The 10,606-nt window shown below is 48.5% G+C and overlaps 1 long non-coding RNA gene across 1 annotated transcript in view; it reads right to left on the reverse strand.

Moving 5' to 3' along the window:
• LOC108318456 overlaps positions 1-9,784 on the reverse strand; it is a 16,575-nt gene extending 6,791 nt beyond the window's left edge. The window contains exon 1 of the long non-coding RNA XR_001831148.2: positions 9,575-9,784. This is a non-coding gene — a long non-coding RNA (uncharacterized LOC108318456). The remainder of the gene's footprint in view (positions 1-9,574) is intronic.
• Between the last annotated feature and the right edge of the window lie 822 nt (positions 9,785-10,606).

The raw sequence follows: 10,606 nt of genomic DNA on the forward strand, positions 1-10,606 counted from the left end.
AAAGAAAGAAAGAAAAGAAAAAAAGAAAATCAAAAGTTTGGTTGGGTGCAGTGGTTCATGCCTACAATCCCAGCACTTTGGGAGGCCAAGGCAAGCAGATCACGAGGTCAAAAGATCGAGACCATCCTAGCCGACGTGGTGAAACCCCCGTCTCTATTAAAAATAAAAAAATTAGCTGGGTGTGGTGGCGCGCACCTGTAGTCCCAGCTACTTGGGAGGCTGAGGCACGAGAATCGCTTGAACCCAGGAGGCGGAGGTTGCAGTGAGCCAGAGATTGCTCCACTGCACTCCAGCCTGGTGACAGAGCAAGACTTTGCCTCACAAAAATAGAAAAAAATGTTTGTTTTATTCAAAAAACCTAAATAAATTCACCTTGCCTGCTGGTCTTTGTTTCCTGTCACTGTTCGTGGAGGGGCTTCAGGAGAGCTGTTTGTGTGTGATAGGGCAAGGCCTGGCTGGCCCCCATCCACCACTGGGGTCAGTTCCGTCCTGGGCTTGGCCAGAGCCAGCCACCAGTTATTCAGGCAAAAGGATTACCCCGAAGCACAGAGCTGGCGAATGAACACATTCCGCACGCATCAGGGTGCAAATCAGCCTCAAGAAGCACCAAATTACTAAAAGAAAAAAGAAACAACAGCCACACACACATACACACACAGCCATGCAAAAAATCAAACAAAAAAAGCATACAGCCCAATAACAAACCCAGCCAGGTACATAGAGTGGAAAGAGGGAACCTCTCTTGCTTCAGGCACAGAGCATAGGCAGCCACCCCTGCAGTGTACGCAGAATCTGACAGTTTCAACCCAAGTCCTGGGGGACTTGGAGGGCTGGCCCTTCAAAGACAATCACCTCTATGAGCGACTTCAAAAACTCTTCCCTCTTCAAAAAAGTTGCTGGCTGCTCTGGGAATGAAAAGAAATAGTGACCCAGCACAGTGTCTGGGTTTAAGTGAACCTTTCTTCCCTTCCCATTCCAATTAGCAACAGGCTTGCAATGTCAGTGGTCCCAGGCCAGGGAGCATGTGGACATCAGCTCACCTTAGGCGTAGATGACAGCTGTTGCAACCCTCCTGCTGTCTTAGCTCAAGGTGCTGCAACAAATCACTTCCCTCCAGGAGTGCCTGGCCAGGCCTCACAACCCCCACCCCCAAAGAGCTATTTTCCTGGAAACATCCTAAGTAGTGGTAGAAGATGAGAAAATGATTTCACTCCTTCCAAAGAACCCACCCACAGCCTGGGTGACTTCAACAACAGACATTTATTTCTCATGGTTCTGGGGGCTGGAAGACCAGGATCAGGGTGCCAGCATGGTGAGGTTCTGGGAACAGCCCCCTCTGGATTGCATACTGCCATCTTCCTGTGTGTTCTCACATAGCAGAGAGAATGAGAGAGCTTTGTGAGATCCCCTTCATGAAGGCCCCACTCCCACTCATGAGGGTGAGGGCTCCACCCTCACAACCTAATCACTTCCCAAAGGCCCCACTCCCTAACACCATCGCACTGGGGGTTAGGATCTCAACAGATGCATTTTGCGGGGACACACACATTTGGTCCTCTGCACCCGTGTACTAGGTTATGGGGAAGGAAGGGTGCTGCAAGCTCCTGAATGAGGGGAGACCACGGAAGTGGGGCCATCAGATGTGGCTGGCTGGGCCTCAGTGGGACACTTGCCCATTGGTGAAGTGCCTGACCTCCCATCAGGGCTCCTTTAGCTGCCAGTGGCAGAAACCCAAGACAAACCAACCTAAATCTAAAAAGGGAGAATGGGCAGGGCGGGGTGACTCATGCTTATAATCCCAGCACTTTGGGAGCCTGAGGAGGGTGGATCACGAGGCCAGGAGTTCGAAAACCACCCTGTCCAATATGGTGAGACCCCGTTCTTACTAAAAAATACAAAAATTAGCCAGGGAAGGTGGTGCACACCTATAGTCCCTGCTATTCGGGAGGCTGAGGCAGGAGAATGGTTTGAACCCATGAGACAGGGGTTACAGTGAGCCAAGATCGTGCCACTGCACTCCAGCCTGGGCAACAGAGTGAGACTCCATCTCAAAAAAGTAAAAAATAAAAATAAAATAAAAAGAGAGAGGCCGTCATGCCTGTAATCACAGCACTTTTGGGAGGCAGGCGGATCACGAGGTCAGGAGTTCGAGACCAGCCTGACCAATATGGTGAAACCCCGTCTCTACTAAAAATATAAAAATTAGCCGGGCGTGGTGGCAGGCAACTATAATCCCAGCTACTCAGGAGGCTGAGGCAGGAGAATTGACTGAACCTGGGAGGCAGAGGTTGCAGTGAGCCGAGATTGTGCCACTGCAGTCCAGCCTGGGTGACAGAGTGAGACTTCATCTCAAATTAATTAATTAAATAAAAAGAGAGAATGAGCTAGCCACAGTTGCTAAGAAGCCCAGGCCCTGGCCATCTCTTACAGCTGTTCCTTTGCATTTCTTTCTTCTCAGATAGCCTCTCCCTCTTTGCGTGGCGGCACAGACAGCCTCCAGCATCTCCAGGTCCTTGGGGTTCTCGGTGCCCAGGACCTCGGGAGATGAGCTACTCTCTCTCTCAGTAGTGCCAGCAAACACTTTATGGAGGGCTCCTATTGGCCAGGGCTTGTCACAAGCCCACCTCTGTTGCCATGGGCAGCCCCATGTGAACCACGTGGACTGAGAGTGGGCATCAAGAATCCCACCGCAAGATGCCCAGAAAAGTAGATAAACAGGCCAAACATGTGCAAAAAGTAGAAAACATATTCCCGCTACCGCATGTCCTGCTCTCTGGAGTCACTGAAGTTCATGACTTAGCTTGGGAAGACCTTGAGTCCCACCTCATTCCCCGGCCGTTCCCACTACTGCTCACTTCTCCCACCAAGCCAGCCCCTCCTGCCAGGCCCCGGTTCTGGCCCACCCTCGCCACTGTGTGACAAAGATCAATCAGTGGGGAATGGGGGTCTGTGGGTAAAGGCCCCAGCCTCCCACACTCCACAGGGGCAATTGTGGGGTGCCTTCTTCATGGGATTGAGACCTGAGGCTCACATCAGTAACCAGATGGTAAGTCCTCTTTACTGGTTTTCCCCTGCCCTGCCTCATTCTCCCCTATCCTCACTCCTGCTTACCAGGCATATCTCCCAAATAAACCTCCTGCGCCAGCATTCTCCTCTCAGGCTCTCCTCTTGGAGGTCCCCAAAGTAAGACAGCTGCAAGGAAAACAGAGCTGGGTTTGGACGCTGAGAGAGTTGGGAAACAGGTTGTAGGGAGGTGCAGGAAGCACACACCAAGACCCAGAGGGAGGCCTCCGTGTCGTCCTGAGGAGGGAGGACAAGGACAGGGACTCTCAGGAAGAAGGGATCCGCTTCAGAGAAGGCCCCTTAACATGAGACAGAGCAAGGACAGGGAGAGGCACCGCCGGATGGCAGAAGGACAGGATCCATAGAGAAAGAGAGATGAGGGAAATGAAAGAGGAGAAATAGAACTGTTGAAGAGTTCAACATCACCTTACGATGCAACTAGTCTGGTCCAGTGCCCAGCACAATGCAGCCCCTCCATTCTGATGTGGTGGCCAAAAGAACTGAGATTCTTGGGGAGGGTGCAGTGGCTCATGCCTGTCATCCCAGCACTTTGGGAGGCTGAAGCAGGCGGATCACTTGAGGTCAGGAGTTCGAGACCAGCCTGGCCAACATGGCAAAGCCCTATCTCTACTAAAAACACAAAAATTAGCCAGGTATGGTGGCATGTGCCTGTAATCCCAGCTACGCAGGAGGCTGAGGCAGGAGAATCACTTAAACCCGGGAGGCAGAGGTAGCAGTGAACCAAGATCACACCACTGCACTCCAGCCTGGGTGACACAGTGAGACTCCATCTCAAAGAAAAAAAAAGAATTGAGATTCTTGCTGGTAAGCTCATTATTTAACATGTAGGCAAATTCTTCTAAAAGCTTGAAAACATACCTATCAAAGGTTAAACTCCTTATTATAATTCTGCTTAATCTTAATTTGTTCAACAAACCATTTTCAGTTCAAGAGGTCCAAATCAACTGTATAAAAGACAGCTTTGAGACAATGAGGGAAATTTAAATATGGGTTCCGTTTTCTTTCTTTTTCTTCTTTTTAACTTTTTTTCCAGTGACACAGTCTCAGAAGGCCCTGAGAACATGTGCCCCAATTTCATTTTAGATGCTAATAAGGAAGTCTAGTTAATTTTACCAAGTATAATGATGGCATGACGGTGTAATTATTCTTCAATGCTTCCTTCTGCATTCAAGATAGATGCAAATGGAAGTTTTGGGTGAAATACTGTAATGTCTGGGATTAATCTTTAAAAACTTTGGCAAAACTATTTTTAGTATACATTAGAATTTTTTATAATTTTATAATCTTTAATATATATTATAACCTATATATAAGTAAATATATATCTCAACAAGATCAGCAAAATGTTGAGAATTGCTAAAGCAAAGTGACAGATACATGGGAAGGGAGTCCATAATACCAGACCCTCTCTTTCTGGGTGAAATTTCCAGAAGAAACACTTTTTGGAAATGTCTGGTTCAGCCTGGCCCATCCCCTGCCAGGGGAATTCTGCATTCCTGGAAAGGGAGGAGGGGGAATGGGGAGAGGAGAGGGAAAAAGGGAATGTGGCATGGAGCTAAGCTATATTGAAGCGCACATTTGATTTCACTGCCTGGCAGATGTCCCAGGGCCTTGCGGGGAAAACAGACTGTCAGTGCCGGTGTGAAGCAGTGAACCAAGACAGAGATCTAGCAAATCAAACCAGGAAGGAGTGGTAAGAACCAGCTGCAAGGGGCAGGAGAGGCAAGTCCTGACGCTCACAGGAAAAAGCCAAAGCCGCAAATATCAGGGCCTTGAGCTCTACCCCAGCCCTGCTTGGGCCTCAGGTGTCCCATGGAAGCCAACTCCCTCCACCCAAGGGGGCATCGTGGTATTCCTGCTGTGCAGCTGTCCCTCTATAGTAAATGATACTGTGTAGGGAGAGAAGCCTTTAGACCATTTGTAACTGTGCAATGGGTTCACCTTGCCTGCTGCCTGTAGACAGAACCGATTTATCAAGACTAAAGAGTAATTCATGCAGAGCAGGCTGTGCAGGAGATGGTAGTTTTACTATTACTTAAATCAGTCTCCCCCAAGCATTAGGGGATCAGAGTTTTTAGACAATTTGGTGGGTAGGGGCTTGGGAAGTGGGGAGTGCTGATTGGTCAGGCTGGAGGTAGAACCCCGCCTGGTCAAGTCAGGTTTTCTTACTGTCTTCTGTTCCTGGTGCGATGGCAGAACCGGTTGGGCCAGATTGTGGGTCTGAGTGGGGTCAGCTGATCCATGGAGTGCAGGCTCCACAGCATATCTCAAGCACTGATCTTAGGTTTTACAACAGTGGTGTTACCCCAGGAGCAATGTGGGGAGGTTCAGACTCTTGGAGCTCAGAGCTTCATGGCCCTAAATTGTCATTTATGATCTTGCAGCTACTTTGTCAGTCCCGCAAAGGCAGACTGGTCCCCAGGCGAGAAGGGGGGCTTTTCGGGAAAGGTCTGTTATCAATTTTGTTTTAAAGTCAAACCATGAACAGAATTCCTTCCCAAAGTTAGTTTGACCTATGCCCAGGAATGAATAAGAACAGCTTAAAGGTTAGAAGCAAGGTGGAGTTAGGTCTGATTTATTTCACTGTCATCATTTCCTCAGTTATAATTTTGCAAAAGTGGTTTCACAATTGCAAAGGAAGCTGGGATCCCTGTCTTCTTTCCCGCCTCAGAAATGAGGTTCCTATCTCTCCCTTCATAACCTTGATCCGCAGTCGCCTGTGGCCAGCTCAGCCCACCTCTTCCCTTGCTTACTTCAGATTCCTTCCAGGGCCAGGGCCAGACCACTACTCAAATCCCCTCCCACCCACCCCAGACAGAATCCTCCTGAGTCCAGGAGACTCTGAGAGTGCAGAAGGAACTGCCAAGGGGCCTATTCAGGGGTCTGCCAGTGTCCCCTCTGGGGCCTCGCTTCAGCCAGCTTAAGCCAGACCGTCAGGTGCCAGAGACTTCCAGACAGAGACAGATCCTCCCTGCAGAAGGTTGGTGTTTCATCTCAAGCAAATGTCCCCAGTCACACCCCAGAAAAGCACCCCTGAGGCTATGATGACTGCCCTTTAATTCCTGAGAAAACACCAACCCTCACAGCTTCACCTTTCCTGTGTAGAAAATGTGTACATTTCTCTGAGGGAGAGCTGGTAGGTGCTGTGCCAGTCACATGGAGCAAAGCCTCCCCCACCAGGTCTGAGACAGTCACAGAACAGGGGGCTCTCTCCCTCTCTTGGGCTTGGATTTGGCCTCTGACCTCAAATCTGGAGCTGGTCTGCACAGCCCAGCAATGATCTGGGGCTCATGGAAACAGTCTAGGAACCCCCTCCATACTTCAGTGTGGAGCAATTGAGGGTCCTGCCTCACCTTGGGGGAGCATGTTGGGTGTTCATTACTCGGTTAATTTAATTGGATGATGGAACTGAGGCTTAGAAGCCTTACAAGACCTGTCCCCAAAGAACTCACATCTGAAGATTAGAATCTGAACCTGACTTGCAATGCCCAGGTGCCATAAATATACATGTAGAAATGGAAAGACAGGTATAGATTGATGGATAGTTCTTTACTTGCCCCATCTGTGCCCCAAACACATACACTCACAGACATTTCTAGCCATCTTCTGCTTGCCAACCCATCCTCACCTCTTCCTGCAGAGGGATAGCCATCAGGAAATGCACTTCCTGGCCATGTTGCAGGGGTTCAGTCAGGGTGGTGGGAGAAATTATAAGAGAAAAATTATAGAGGAAATGATGCAAACCTTCTTGGAAGGCCAGGAGGTTTTTGCAAAAGTCTCAGCAAGGAATGAGCTGAAGGCATTTGTTCTTACCCAGAAGCAATTAGGCAGGAGTAGGTACAAAGGAATGTAAGGGAGTTTATCTAAAGAGCTTGTTTGCTCATGGGGTCCTAGACCAACCTTTGAACATGACTGCTGTCTACTCAGGGAGTCAACAATGTTATTACCCACAAATGGCATTTGCTTTAGGCCTCAGAACCTGGCCTTTAATCACTCGTAGGAATGCTGTCTCCGGGGAGGGCAACCATGTTGATTATCCACAAGTGTGTTGACTCAAAGCCTTTGTCGTTAAATCTATACTGAATAAATGTCTGCAGCACCAGCTGGTGAGGGCTGTGGTGCTGACTTTTTACAGCACCCTCCTCAGGGTCTGTCAGTGTCCTGGACCCCTAGCCCACTCTTTCGCTGGATATATGTGTCTCAGTGTATTTGTTCATGTCTCTGGGTCAGGGTCTGTTGGTCAGACTCAACACCATGTCACTATCCTAATGGTTTTTGTTTGTTTGTTTGCTTGCTTGCTTTTATTGTGCTTGTTTGTTTGCTTTAGAGATGGAGTCTTGCTCTGTTGCCCAGCCTGGAATACAGTGATGCCATCATAGCTCACTGCAGGCTCAAACTCCTGGGCTCAAGTGATCCTCCTGCCTCAGCCTCCTGAATAGCTAGAACTACAGGAACATGCCACCATGCCTGGCTAAGTTTTTTCATCTTATTTTTTAGAGGTAGGGTCTTGCTATGTTGCCCAGGCTGGTCCAAACTCCTGGCCTTAAGTGATCCTCACCATTTCAGCCTCCCAAAGTGCTGGGAAGTGTCCTAAAGTTGAGTAGCTTACAGCCTGGGTTGACTGTAAACACACACACACACACAGAGCTGGCTCCAGGGCTCACCCACAGATCTGCCTGCCTTCCCACCAGCACTGCCAGAAGCCCTCTCCATTACTCCCCTGCCCTGCTCCTTCTCTAGGGTGAAGAGTTCTTTAAATCATAGTCATTGTTGCTGGGTGTGGTGGCTCACGAATGTAATCCCAGCACTTTGGGAGGGCAAGGTGGGCAGATCACCTGAGGTCAGGAGTTTGAGACCAGCCTGGCCAAATGGAGAAACCCTATCTCTACTAAAAATAAAAAAATTAGCTGGGCATGATGGCAGGTGCCTGTAGTCCCAGCTACTCAGGAGACTGAAACAGGATAATCACTTGAACCTGGGAAGCAGAGGCTATAGTGAGCCAAGATCATGCCACTGCACTCCAGCCTGGGTGACACAGGGAAACCCCTTCTCAAAAAAAAAAAAAAAAAAAAAATCATAGTCATCGTTTCCCTGATCTTCACTCCATCCACTCTTTTTCATTTCCATATATTTTACCTGTACATTTGTTTACTAATTAATATCTACCCCGATAAGAATGTAGGCTCTGCCGGGCATAGTGGCTCATGCCTGTAATCTTAGAACTTTGGAAGGCTGAGGCAGGTGGATATCACCTGAGGTTTGGAGTTCAGAACCAACCTGGCCAACATGGTGAAACCCCGTCTCTGCTAAAAATACAAAAAATTAGCTGAGCATGGTGGTGGGCATCTGTAATCCCAGTTACTTGGAAGGATCAGGCAGGAGCATCACTTGAACCTGGGAAGCAGAGGTTGCCGTGAGCAGAGATCACACCATTGCACTCCAGCCTGGACAACAAAAGCAAAACTCCATCTCAAAAAAAAAGATAAAAGAAAGAAAAAAAAAGAAAGAATGTAGATTCCCAGCAGGCAGGGATTGTCTTTTGGCCCGTTTTGTTTCCAGCCAGATCCCCAGCACCCAGGCTAGATCCTGGCATAGAGTAGGTACAATCTGTTGGCTGAATGGGTTTTTAACCTCAAAAGCTGATGCCTCATGTCCCCTTAGCATTTAGGTACAAAAAAGATGCGTGAGGGGAGGTGGAATGCTGGGCAGTCTATCCACTTAGAGGACTCCAAGCCAGGCATGGTTGCCAAAGCCTTGTCATGTGGACAAGATTGGAGGGAGATTGGGGATCAACAAGTAGAATGTGACAGAAGGCAAGCTTTGGCTTAGTCTCACCATCAGAACCACTCTTTGATAGCAGCGCCAGCTGGGGCAGACTGTGGGCAGATTGCTGCGGCAATGGCACCCAGGTGTGACTCCTGCCTTCTGGTGTCCACCCCCGAGGTCGTCTCCCTGCAACACTGAGACACTGGGTTTGGCCACGTGACCTGCTTGTCACAGTGGGACAACAGCAAACAAGACACAAGCAAAGGTTGGAAAAGGGCTTGCCCATGGGGGCTTGTCCTCTCTCGCTGCAGGGAAGTCTTCAGGCACCGTGCAAAGGAGCCCACACTGGCCTCCAAGAGGGTAAGCGACCCTGTGGAGAGAGGCCCCAGCCATCCCAGCTGTATTAGTTGGTCTTTTTTTTTTTTTTCCTATATTTTCTGATGCTGTGACATCTTGGGACCTCATTGACACTGCAGGGACTGATCCTCCCAGATTAGCTAATTCCCAGAGATAGCAAACAGCTCAAGGGGTGCATGCCTTTCAAATGAAAATCAACCAGTCTAGAGTCCCCACCCCAACCACCTCCTCTATTGAGCTGTCATACTCAGGGCCACTGTCCCCTCCCCTAATCTTCCCAGGGCCAGGTACCAGACAACTAGAGCCAGCCCCCATGCTCCAGAGCCCACTGAAATTACTCAAACTAGCCAATCCTAAACCTGCTTACCCTCACTTGCCTTGCTTTTTCTATGCAGTTGAACTGGTGCTCAAACCATGCCAGCTGGACTAATTGTCCATCTCTCAGCTTTGCTTCCTTCATCACTGGCTTTATTCTTAGATAGTGGCAAAGACGACCATCAAAAACTCCAGGCCTATACCTTCCAGATTGGCAGCTGCCCAGGAAAGAGAGCTCTCCTTCCTAATTGTTTCAGCAAAAGTCCCAGAGCTGACTCTCATTGGTCTGGCTCGAATCACATGCCTATTGTTGAAACAATCACTGGGGCCAGGAAAATGCAGGACTGTGATTGGTTAGATTTGAGTCAAACCAAGGAAGGGATTAATTGCACTTGGAATAAGAATGGGGACAGGGTAGTTTCCCAAAGGAAAAGAGGGTCTGTCACCAAAAAGCGGGAGGAAGGGGTCCTGGGAAGGCAGAAACAACAGATTCCCTCCAGGAATGCTCTGAGCCTTTCTTTCCTGGCCTGATTTCTGACGGCTTTCTGGAATCTTGTCCCAGTCTGAATTTCTTTCTGAGAGAAGGAAGAGGCTCACTCCCTTTGACCCTTTACTTTTGTACCGAGAACCAAAACCAGTTCTGACTGGCTCTTAATGTCAACCACTTAGCACCAAATAAAAAATAATGTTTGACCCTGGGCTTAGAAAAGGGTGGAATGATTGTCCTTGGCTCTGACAACTGCTTCTGATTAAGAATGAAGAACATTTTTGTTATCGGTTATAGTGGATTGGGACTTGATATTCAATCATCCAAATTGTTATTCCTTTCAATGGGGTTATTTTATTGGTCTTTCTGCTTTGTCTGGGGTCATTCTTTTCCATGGGGAAATTTGTTCTTTTTTTCCTTCCTTATAATGGAGGTCACGTTGCTGACACCTTATGTTGTAGGGATGGCTCTTCTGATTGCTTTACAATAAGCCTGATGATCAGAAGGATTCCTTACAGCAGAACAGCACCTTGCCATCTATAAAGCACTTTCACACACATTATATTTGATCTCTACAATAAGCAGCATTGGGGAGAA

This window comes from Cebus imitator, unplaced genomic scaffold (genome assembly GCF_001604975.1).
Source record: "Cebus imitator isolate Cc_AM_T3 unplaced genomic scaffold, Cebus_imitator-1.0 Scaffold219, whole genome shotgun sequence".
Lineage (NCBI taxonomy): Eukaryota > Metazoa > Chordata > Mammalia > Primates > Cebidae > Cebus > Cebus imitator.